The sequence below is a fragment of the Pezoporus occidentalis genome, unplaced genomic scaffold (assembly GCF_034315485.1).
Source record: "Pezoporus occidentalis ecotype Australia unplaced genomic scaffold, CSIRO_AGI_Poc_V1 ctg231, whole genome shotgun sequence".
In the NCBI taxonomy this organism is placed as follows: Eukaryota; Metazoa; Chordata; class Aves; order Psittaciformes; family Psittacidae; genus Pezoporus; species Pezoporus occidentalis.
Genome location: NW_026914191.1, coordinates 536,453 through 548,886, shown reverse-complemented (window position 1 = coordinate 548,886; position 12,434 = coordinate 536,453). Strand labels below are relative to the sequence as shown.

The window sequence follows — 12,434 nt, the reverse complement described above, 5'->3', positions numbered from 1 at the left end:
CAACAGAAGTACTAAGATAGCATGAGTGAAGTGCAAGTGGAAAAGGACCTGAGGCCAGAACAGAGCAAAGGCTATGGGTTTACAGCTTTTATTTGTAAATGGGAACAGTCAACAGAGGCAAGCTTGTAAACATCAAAGGTGTTGTCTATATCAAGAGCAAAAGGCCAAAGTACAGCTAGATCAGCAGAGCACCTGGACAGAAGGATGGGGAAAAGGCACTTTTTATCTGGCTTTGCTCCTCCTGCTCTCTCAACACTTTGAAGATGCAATGTTGTTAGAAGGATGCCCCAATTGGGAAACGGAAACAATGCATTGTAAGCTGTTCTTTATATTTACAGGGTCAGATGGTTAAATAAGAAGTCATCGGAAGCAAAAGATTATCTCGTATTAAACATCAATCCTTAGAAGCTCAAATACACCTACCCAGCAAACCTCTCCATGACAACCAGTCCCTGCCTGCCCCAGGAATGCAGCCAGAGCCCCTTATCCTCCAGGTCACACAAAGGGACTCCTATGCACATCTCTCTCTGTGCTTGTATGCAGGCTTGAGTGAGTGAATCTAGCAGAGGTTTGTATATTTGGTAGCAAAATTAAGTCATGCAAGTTAAAATAGTAGCAGTGGAAGCACAGTGACAGGGCAGCATCCATTGCAGGACTGTAACAGTGTGTTTGCAGTGCATAAAAAGTGTTCAAATAGATCCCTTCTCATGATATGTGCAAAAGCAGGCAAACAGACAGTCACTTCATATAGAGACCAGCTTAGCCTGCCTAGGAGCTGTTTTTGACCATTGCTACTGATTGTTACCTGCTGTGAGGTAGCTAGCAAAAGTCTTAAACATTACTATATTTCAGTTGGGCCGTTTGATTGTGCATTTTAAATAGACTCTGCTATTCTCTCCCAGTGGAAAGATTTATCTTACTTTAAGAATACAGAGGGCTGTGCTTTCAGTACTTTTTCTTTGTTTAACAAGCAGCTGTCTTACTGAAAACCCAGTAGACCACAGAACCAGTCAGGGTCTTTTATCCAGGATGTCTGACCCATCGCCTGACAATAATTAGTTCAGGTTAATTACAGCAAATCTGTAGATTTGCAGCCTGAAATCATCTCATCCCCTAAGCTGAACCCTCCAGAGGTTTCTTTTATGAGCTCTGCATCCTAAGGGTGGACTTAAAGTAATGAATTTGTCTCTAATAAGATTCATAGGTTTGTTCCCTAAGCAATGGTGTCAATTATAGAATCTAACACTGATGGCTTATTTTGCTGAAAATAGAGAAATTGAGAGTTTTTAATGAAGCATGCAGGTTTTTTAACATTTTTCTTTAACTCTTTGCATTGTCAGAAAGTATAAAAATACAATTATGCAAAATATTGTACTGCTTTCTGTGTATTTCTATGTGTGCCAATAGCTAATTTCCTTCTGCTCTATAATGGAAAAGGTTAATGTAATGACTCTGAGATTTCATTTGGAAATGTTCCAGAAGAGTGTCTGAGTATTTGCTGCACTTAACGGCAGGAAGTAATAAGTGAGGTTATGTATTGGTGAAAATATTTCATGTACTGAGAAGATTAATACTGGAGAGAGGCACAGGGGACACAAGGCTGAGGCTTCCTCCTCAATTCTGACACAATATAATATGTCCACACTTGATACGTGCCCTTCTGTAGTTAGCTCTTAATCATTAACGAAGCAGACAGGAGGTCTCTAGAGGACATGGTACCGGGAGAAGAGAAGGAACCAGGTGTAGAGTTCTCCTCTCTCCTACAAAATGAGTGGCAGGCACTTCCAACTGGGAACACTGGACCATCAACGTATCTGCATAGCAAGATAACGCCATAACTCCCTTCAAGGGTTTGACTCTGTCCTGAGTGTTTCAATGTCTATACTAATTTTTTGTGCATATTTATTGTACTTGGGATTCCTGGAATATAAACCACCGTGCCACAGCTGTATTTCAGCATTTTATTTCACATTAGATTTATTACTTATGAAAAATTCAACATTTTTGGATATGAAACATTTAGCCCTTTTCTTTATTTCAAGCTTTTCAAATTTACTTTCAATTCATATCCCATTCCTGTTGTCTGAGCCAGTCTGAGCCACAAAACAAAGGTTTCAAACTCCTGAGGAACAGTTCCAGTCATTTATTTTACTCTTTTTAATATTAAATTGCTATTATTTTGCTTTTAATAGCATGGAAAGAAGAGAAAAGATTCCAGGAGTCTTGACTCCACTGGAAAGAGATTGTTGAGGTTGGACCTGGAAGGTGGTAAACATGGCAACAGCGATCACTGGAAGGGTGGCTGCAGCTAAGCAGCACAGTACGTGTACACCTACAACAGCTCCTAACATTTACAACACAATTTACCTGAGCAAGGTGAATTGCTAAAAACTGTGAACTAACCCAGCGCTGGTGGCAAACTAAGCACAAGAACTTGTCCTGCTCCCCAGGCAGGGTCACACAGGGAGGTGAATGCAAGCCACATGTGCAGAAAGACTTCTAGATCAGCTGTGGTCTCTCTGTACCTTCAGCTAAAGGGAGAGAAAAGCCTCCATGCTTGTTTGGTTCTTGGGTGCTCAAATCATTGTCCCAAAAGGGGATTTGGGGTTATGGGTACAGACTGTTGGGTTGAACTTAGAGACACGTGCCAGGTCCCTGTCAGACAGGACAGGCTGCCAGGTTCACTGGTGGCAATAGCTCACACCAAGAGCAGAGATGGAGGGCTGTGTATCTCCTTGCCTACCCCAAGTCAATGAGTTCACTAAATTCTCGCTTATTACTGACTGTCATGTATAAGCTTACACTGATCTCTGCTCTGAAGGCTGCTTATCAATTGAAGTTTATTTCCTTGCATATTTGAGGCAATAAAGGCATCCACTGGGAAAAATAATATTTAGAAAAGGAAAAGAAAGTGCACTGGAGATGCAAGAGTAAAAAGAAAACTCCCTTCTCTAGGTTAAGCACTGATCAGGTGCTTGCAGTGACATACTTTTACAGCTGGAAAACACTGAAGTACTGTGTTGGATTTATGTGGCAAGTTTCTGGCAGTGGGGGGCTGAAGGGGTGGCTTCTATAGGAAGGCACCAGGAGCTGGGTGTGAGCCCGGAGAAGGTGGTTTTAGTTTTGTTTTTATTTCTCATTGTCCTTCTCTGATATTAATTGGCAGTAAATTAAATTCATTTCCTTGAGTCTGTTTTGGCAGTGATAGTATTTGGTGAGTGATCTCCCTGTCCTTACCTTGACCATCTTATTAGCTTATCCTTAGCTTTCCATCCTATTTTCTCCCCATCTTGCTGAGGAGCGGGGATGGCAGAGTGCCTTGGTGGGCTTCCGGTGGCCAGCCAAGATCAACCCACCACAAGTACCAAGACCTAAGCCTTTAACAGAAAAATTGATTTCATATTTTCCCAACAGGGCCCAGGATTGTGTTTCTGGAGAAGGAAACCCAGACTTAAGAAAGCAAAGGGATTGATCACTTGCCCCAGGTGGCAAATCCTTCAATACCAGCTGCTGTTTTCTCTGTTTCAGGGTAGGGATCTGAACCTTAAAATTGGATGTTGTACATGGGTATCCACTCTGCTTGAGGTAAGAGAGGGTCTACTTCAGCTCATCTGTAAGTCAAGCTGCCTTCTTACTCATTCATGTGAGTAAAAACTGTTTCAGTGCAAGGAATGAAGATTTTCTCTACAGTCTGGCAGCTGCAGCACTGGTTTTGAACACAGCTTAGGCCTGATATTTACATTACTGGGAGGAAGTGGGGTATGAGGATGATACTAGAAAAAACTCAGTTTTGTTCTGATGTTGAATCAGATGAAAATTCCACTCTCACACCTCTCATAAAACCAAAAACTTGTGGCCTCAGGGACTGGTGAGTGGTATTAATTACTCAGAAAACTATTTTGGCCACATCTTTGAGAACATGTCGAACACAGTTACCAAACAGGGGTTTAGTTAGGGGAGGCACACACTGCACTTGGTTCTGTTAACCCTGTTAGTTCAGCTGTGTAACAACCCCTCAGCATAGAAAGATCACAGAAAAGCTCAGGTGCACAGAAGAATACCCATCTTTTAATCCTGTATTGCAGCCAGAACTATCCTCACTTGGAACCTGTCACCTGTTAATTGCCTTAGTCTCATTTATATGATAAGTGGTTCATTTCCTCTACTGTGATTGAATCCCCTCCCTATATTACAAGAAAACTGGAGCTGCAGAGAGTGCTTGATTGGATTTCATTGCTGTAGGCCATTTCTTAAACAGGTTACAGGTTGACAAACACAGAAAGGGGATCAATATCCATCCTTTGCCTCATTGACAAGCTAATCTTTTCAGTAAACATTTCATCAGTACCTGCCATTTGTATACATACCTGCCTCATGAGGATGGGGGAAGCTCTGCTTTATAAGGTTTAGGTGACTAATAAATGAAAAGACAAGAATATAAATGGGACAAATCATCGAGATAGCATTTTTAGGGAAATAGCCTTTCATTGCCTGCAGAATACAGCCAAGCACGTTCCCAACTGTTCTTAATTTTAATTAGGTTGCATTACACTCAGACCTGGTGTCAGCTTCTGTTTCTGTAACTTGGCTTATACCGCCCTCCCTTAAAGGTCTGCCCCTCAGCCCGAAATCACCAACCATGTTACAAATGCTTGTGAAGATCACACTCGCCAGAATTAGAGGTATTAAATGAGCTTGGCAAATGCAACAGGGGACCTAAACCGTCCCTTTTCAATGCATGGAGCCTGCCCACTTCTTTCCTGCTTTTCCACTCTGGTGTAGATAACAGACACCATGCTCAATAAGGTGACATCCTCCTCTCTTATCAGAGGTAACAGGACTATTTTGAGTGGAGGGTTAATGAAGCGGAGGCTCTACTGATCACTTAAAACTCATGAGTCATACTCCAAAAGAAAGCAAGAGAGTTATGTTAAGTGTGTTTGGAGACATCTTCTTTTGTTCGCTTTTGTGTCACATGTTGAATTCTCCTTCCCCCACAATGACATGGGCTAGAAACTGACATTGTTTCTGACATAAATGAGGGCCAAGAGGATCGTTATATTTAGGCTTCCCTTACAGTCCTGCCTATGAGAATTGCATGGCTGAATGACAAATGCTGCAAAAATTGGCATCCTGAGGCACAGTATGATGACATTCCCTGCAGGGAGCGGGCTGAAGGAAAATAGACAGCAAACATGGAACTTTGGGGTCACAAGAAACAAAAATGATTCTGCTGTTGGTACTTTAGTAATGAGTTTATTCCTATCTTCAATATCAAAAAAGTACAAATTAGTGATGCAAACAAGCTGTAAGGCATAGCAGGTAATTGATTTATTTTACAAGCCCTTCTGCTTCTAGGATCTAAAGTTACTACTGGTTGTAGTAAAGGACTGCACTATTTCCTCTTGTACTCCTGAAATACAGCCAGCAGAAGGACATGCACATGAAAACAGCTCCTTTGCACATAGACAGGTCTCCATTCGGTGCTCCAGCCTCTGCCTTTTCACTAAGGCTAATAGCAGTGGGTATGCTGTAGCAAACCGGCTGTTGGTGCATGTGCTCCTGTGTCTAAGCTGCTTCTGATCAGAGTTACAGGATGTGACACTCCTCTAGCTTTAGGCAACATTAAGGCTTTTAGACCATCTCCACACAAACTGCAAGGAGAAGCTGGGATGTGAGGTACCAGTCCTATACAGTCATATCAACACACATAGGATATTGCACCAGCTCTGCTTATGGTGTATGTTCATTCTTTTTGACATTTTTAATTCCCTATCTTGCCAAGTCCTACAAGCCAGAAAAGTCCCCTGCAGTAATTCTGGAGGCAATCTGCTTCTTCCATTTCAAAGAATCACAGAATCACACAATGGTTTGGGTTAGAAAGGACCTTAAAGATCATCCAGTTCCACCCCCCCTGCCATGGGCAGGGACACCCCCCACTAGACCAGGTTGCTCGAGGCCCTGCGACATAAGCTCCATTAAACCCCACACTAACATTCATGAATCAAATAAAGTTTGTAGACACTAGAAAACATTAGAGGTGAAGATTACCCCAGCTGTAACTTCACTGCCACCACTGGAGTAACATTAGAAATATTCAGTCTTGCTAGTGAAAATTGAGGTGATAAAACTACTCAGTGTTTAAGGAATGAGAACAGAGAAACAGTGGGGCAGTGTAAAGTTCAGGAGAACACACATACACTTGCTTTTCTTCCCAATGGAGTCTTCCAATAAGTCTTTTAAAATATGTATGGACAAACTGCAACACACCTCAGATGTCTGTCCTATTGTCTCTATAATATTAGAAAAAGCAAGTGAAAAGGAAGAACGCAGCTAATGTTCAGTAGTCTGGGAAAGGATTTAATGTAACACATTTCCAGCATACTGGATGCCCTCTTTTCTCCTATCAAGCTGGTACATCTAAGTCTGAGAACTTTTGTTTTCTAGGCTTTTCAATTAGCAAAAGCAGTGTTTGGGTACATCTTTTATTTGAGGTGCACACTAGAATAGAAACGTAATAGGGAAAAAATACTCCTATAACCATAGGTTAATTGCTAACAAATGTTGCTCAAGCAGTCTTGGGTGTGTTGATTAATGGCCTCAGTGAGCAGCTGAAGAATAGCTAGGCTGCTGGAAAGATCATTACCAATTTTAACTCTTCAGCTATTGCGATGGGTATAGAGAAACAATTACTAGCACCTATAATACATTTCCCTGAGTACAGTGGCACACTGAAACACAAGTTACAGTGAGGTGGAAACCATCATTGAGGTTTTCTTGTGTTCAATTTTATAGGAGTTTGTAAGTTTCTAAAGCTTTTGGACACATCTTTGATAAATGCATGGGAGATGCTATACGTAAACACGAGTATTCAGTTTTGCTCATTAGTCCTATGATTTGAAAGAGGAGATGGACAGAGATGCTGCTTGAAAGGTAACATGTGGGTAAGGAGACCCTGCTTTAGCTTGCAGAGGCACAGCAATCTCAAGCTGTGCCTTGAGACAGCACAAAGCTTGCAGCCCAGGGACTAAAGAAAAGAATGATGAGCTTTCAAGCTGCCTCTGATCTTTCAAAGCTCTGAATACCACAGCCTCCCTCAGAGCATCCAGGAGACCATGGTGCTTGTGGGAATTCATGACAATACTTCTTACCTAGAGTGAAGGCAGATCCTGACAGTGCTACAGTGCCTATTGCCATTTCAGAGAGGGGATCTCTCAGCAGTAAGAAAGAGAATTTCAAAGCCCCTGTAGACCACTCCAGGCCATTTACACCACATAAAGCCAGGACAAGGATCTCTTCATCAGCCTTCGGATAGCTGCCCAACTTTACAGACGCGGTCATGAATTGCCTTTCAGCTGTCTGTAGACAGGGCATATTGGTACACCTATTGGTCTGCAAAGATCAACTCTACATTGCTGAATGCTCCCCATGGCCCTAAGTTAGAGTCCTCAACTCAGTTCAAGTACAGCTGAGGCACCTCCTCACCCTGCTCCACTGCATAAGCCAGATGAACACAGAATGATCCTTTGCAGCCTTGCTGATCCTCCCCTCTTCTCTGGGCCCCTTGCCACCTTCAACCCTAGGAATTTCTCAGTGATTTCTGTCCACCAGATCACCTCTTTACTGAAGATTAGCACAAGGGTGATACACACTCATGAACAGCCATTGCTGCCTCCTAGACCACCACGTGGTAGGACCTGATCTAGGATATAAGCACCATGTAATGCCTTTATGAATTACCCATAGTACTCAGAGCACTCTCTTCCTGCCCTCTTTCTGTGCTAGCCCAGATGGACTTGTGCCACTTACCTTCAGAGACTCCATGACCTCATATCAGCATTCAAACCCCGGGAAGGGAAAATAAAACGATCCTGAGCTGTGAGAGTAAAAGGATGACGAGAAGCTGAAGGCTATTTCTGGCTGATAATGAGACAAGTTCAGTTGTAGCAGGCTCCTGGAAAGCTCATCAAGAGCAATCCCTCACATGGTTTCAGAAAATACGCAACAGGAAATTACAGCTTGAAGGCACTGTGCTCACCAGCAATTCCCAACCAAGGAAGGCAGAGGGAGGACAAACCAAAATAATTGACTAAGACTCTGAGCTTTACATGAAAGCTCTGCACTTGCCAAGGGAAGTGGGCAAGCAGCCAACAGACACAGATTATCAAATATCGGAGAGAAATAGCTTGCTTGTTGAAGAAACAATTCAAGAATCATAGAATAACAGAATTGGTTAGGTTGGAAAAGACCTTGAAGACTGTTGAGTCCAACCATTAACCTAGCACTACCAAGTCCACCGCTAAACCATGTCCCCAAGTGCCACATGTACACGTCTTTCAAATGCCTCTAGGGATGGTGATTCAACACATATTCCACAATGTAACTCTGCCTGGAGTGAGGCATTTGGTCATGTACTTGTGATGGAGGGACAGGGCTAAGTCTCCTCCATGGTTCTTACACTGGCGTAGCTTTTGTATTGTTGCTTCTAAGAGGAGGCTCAACACAAACACAGAGAATGCAAGGCACTGTAAGCTATTTGTTTCATGGAAGAAACATATGGGATAGCTGCATGTAGTGATTTGCCACTGTCCCAAGGGTCATGAGCCCCTTCTTAGCAATACCCCACCAAGAGTCAACTCACTGTTGCAGGGGATTTCTTCTGTTTTGCAGAAAGCCTAAGTAAATGTGGAGGAATGAAGAAAAGTGGAGGCAGGAGGAGAAGGGATGCCATCTACATCCTTAATGCAGCCAGGCAGGACATTGTTTCCTCTCAGATGGCAGCAAGTGCTACAGATCCAGCCAAGCTCCTCTGAAGCAGCCTTCCAGCCCCAATTCCCACTGGCACTGTGGCCACACATCTCCTCCTCTGTCATCTTTGGCTCCCAGCTAATTCATAGACACCAGTCAGTACACTTACAGGTATCTAGCACCTTCTCACTGTGCCCAAGGCCAGTGAGGATATCTAACTATTGAGTCTGCACTACAGAACAAGGTTGAGAACTGTATCAGCTGAGACACTTTGATAAATGCAAGCTTTCCATGTCATAAATTGCCTTGTTATTAAATTGTTTTCTGGAGCCAATGTTTAACGTGAACTTTGAATGCAGGGATAGATAAAGCAGCAGTCCCGAAGCAGCAGAGTTTGAGGCAGATGTGCGTGTGGCCCCCGGGCTCACTGAAAAAGGACTTGACAGAACACATATCCACACACTGCTCCCATCGCTTACCTCACTCTATATTTGGATGGGCTCAGCTAAATCCCTTCCAAATTCCATTTCCAACCAAATTCCTGCAGCAAAAAGCCGCAGCCCGCCTTTATTCCAGCTGGTGCTGTGACTGATCTTAATGTATTCAGTAACTGGGGCACAGGAGGAATCGCGCTCAGAGCCGGACCCGAGGCGGCACGGCAGAAGCCGGGCTCTCCGGGGGCCGCGGCGGCCCGGCGAGGGAACCGCGGAGCGATGCTGCCACCTGCCGGGACGGGCTGGCCGCGCTTCCCGGGAAGCACAGACGGGATGCGCCCTGGTCAGGATAGGTGAGAGCAGCACCACGCTGCCGGAGTAACCCGTCTGTCTGCCCAGGGCTGGCACTTGAGCCAAACCGGGGGGCGAGGTGTGGTGAAGAATGACCGCGGACGTCCCTCCAGAAGGTTCTGGCTGGCAGTCATGAGGACAGACAGATTGAGCCTCTGACGAAGCAGAAGTGGAGGAAAGACCCTGGTGGAAATCTGTAGGAGACCACACGTGTGTGGCAGCAGAGCCGGCTGAGAAAACTGGGGCTGTTCAGCCTGGGGAAGAGAAGGCTGCGTGGAGACATCAAGGGTTAATGGGTTAAAACTCAAACAGGGGAAGTTCAGTTTAGATATAAGGAAGAAGTTCTTTTACTGTGAGGGTGCTGAGACACTGGAACAGGTTGCCAAGAGAATCTGTGGCTGCCCCATCCCTGATGATGCTCAAGGCCAGGTTGGACAGGGCGTTAGGCATTGAGATCAGCAGGCTCTGCATCCTGGCCGTTTTCATGTACCTTGCTCTCTGCAGAACTCTTTACAGTTCACCTGCACAACTTAAAGCCAACCGCATTTCTCTGTATCAGTGACAAGGCTCTTGGAATCCTGTCTTTCTCAGCAACCTGCTAGACAGGCTGTGATAGACAGCCCAGGACAGACAGAGGAATTAGTGTTTGAGCTAAAGCAGAGCACATAAAACTTCTTATTCAAGGATATGATAGGCAGGGCCCTGACAGCACTGCTCTAGAAAGTAAATGAACTCAAAAGAGGAACCTTGCCAGGAAGATTTACAGTGGCTGCTAGGTTGGTTGTGCAAGGTCAGCTACTACTCAGGAACTGAGCTCCTACTCTCTGCAGAGGAACAGAGGATGTAGGAAGTGTCTGGGAGGAGCACAGCAGAGAAGGGCTGCTCAGCCCACTGGCTGCTGTTTGGGGCACACCTGAAAAATTGAAGCTGGGGACAAGCAGAGAGGCTGAGCTTGCAAACAGCAAAGCATTTCCAAGTACAATTTGCAAGACTTCCACCAAGTGTTTGAATCCTTTTTTGCCCATGGGCTTATTGTTGTTCATGTGGTGTGGCTTTCTGTCTGATCTGTGGTCTTCTAACAGTACTTCTACCACTTCTCAATGTCATCTTCCACTCTTTGGAGGAGGAATTGCCTGAGTTTTGTTCTTTTGGGAAGATAAAGGAGGCAAGGTGGCAGATTAGGATGTGTAATGCAGGCTGCCCTCTTTAGTGCTTTTTTTAAGACTGGTCCCAGTTCTTTCCTAAGTAAGTGTTTTGTTATTATTTAAAGGAGAAGACTAGAAATGAGGCCTTGACCAGCTAGAATTCCTCCTCCTCCTTCTGCTGCTGCTGCTGCAAAAAATGACCTTAGAAACCATCTGCAGGCCTCTAAAGATAGGTGATTTTCTGTGGTATCAAAGCTGTCAGATAAGCCTGTTTTTTTTATTTCCAGAGCAAACATGACTTGTACAACCCTGGCTGAGGAAGCTCTTGAGCACCTTGTTCTGCTCTCACAGGACAGCAGATAGACAGCCTTTCTTTTGCACCTGCCAATCTGCACAACTGCCCAAGATGTAGTAGAGAGTGGAGCAATACACCTACACAGAGTCTTCTAACACAGATGGCTAGCAAGTCAGGTTTCAGTGTACACCTCCCCAAAATCATATGACTTTTCAGTGAGTCACATCAGCAATGTTACTCTTCCCTTTGGATTTGCCTCCTACATACACCACAGTTTCCTGCACAGTGATTGTTCATTTGCAAGCGGCATCAACATCATGATGTTGGGTCATGAAGAATTATATTGGCAAGGTTTTTTTTCAGTTGTGACAATCATACTTACTTGCATGGACCCTGTGGAGTGCATGAAGCAGGCACTGTATCTTTTTGAGTGGCTTTGTGCTTCTTCCATGTCTGATTACCTCTGATGCTCCCTCAAAACGCTCTAAAAAGCTCTGGAAGTTCACTTGTCACTACCATTTGAAATAATTACAAGCTTTGTTTTGTTTTCTCTTGTCCTCTCTTTACCTACCTTCCCCGTTCTAACATTAAAACAAAAACTAGGCGGCAGCAGAGCAAAATTCTCACTTGAGTCACTTATGTAGGATACATACAGTCTTATGCCAACCATTCAAGGAATTAAAGGGCTGATAGCAGCAATGTCATTAGGAAAAAACAGAATATTTCAATATTGTTGATTTATTTAGCATCAGCTTTTACCTTTACGTTAGTCGCAGTGTGCCTTTCTTCTTTCCAGGAAGTCCTGTTTTCATTCTCTGTGGTGATAAGGATGGTAAAACACTGGCTTGCCCAGAGAGGTGGTGGATGCACCACCCCTGGAGACATTCAAGGCCATGCTGGATGTGGTTCTGAGCAATCTGATCTAGTTGAAGACATCTCTGCTCACTGCAGGGGAGCTGGACTAGATGGGCTTTGAAGGTCCCTTCCAACCCAAATTATTCTATGATGATAATGCACTATAGGTAGAAAACGAGTCTATTTGGGACTGCGGCATTTGTCAGCTGAGGGCTGAAGAGAGAAAGGTCCTGAGACTGCAGTTACTGAAACACATGCATCTGAGTTGGAGTTGAGTAGGTATGCTTTGCTGAGAACATGTCAACTGAGAGGAGGAACACAGAAACGAAACAACATACAAAGCAGGAGTTCAAGACAGAAAGAGGTACGCCTCCTCAGCTCCAAGGGTTAGCTCAATCTTTTTATATCGGGATGATGTACAATCTGCCATTTGATTTAGCATTTCTTAGAAGGTTTCATCTTTTTTTTTGTTTGTTTCCTGGACTAGAATACTGTCTGCTCGATGTTGCAAAAGTAATCGTGTCATATGTTAACGTCCTGGAAATAGAGTCTGAAGATTATTCAACAAAGACTCAGGTGACAGCAAAGGCTTGAGTAATTCATATT

The 12,434-nt window shown here is 44.0% G+C and overlaps 1 long non-coding RNA gene across 1 annotated transcript in view; it reads right to left on the bottom strand.

The window, feature by feature from the left end:
- Positions 1-12,434, bottom strand: part of LOC134165183 (uncharacterized) — a 498,306-nt gene that overhangs the window by 361,187 nt on the left and 124,685 nt on the right. The gene's annotated exons all lie outside the window — the stretch shown is intronic.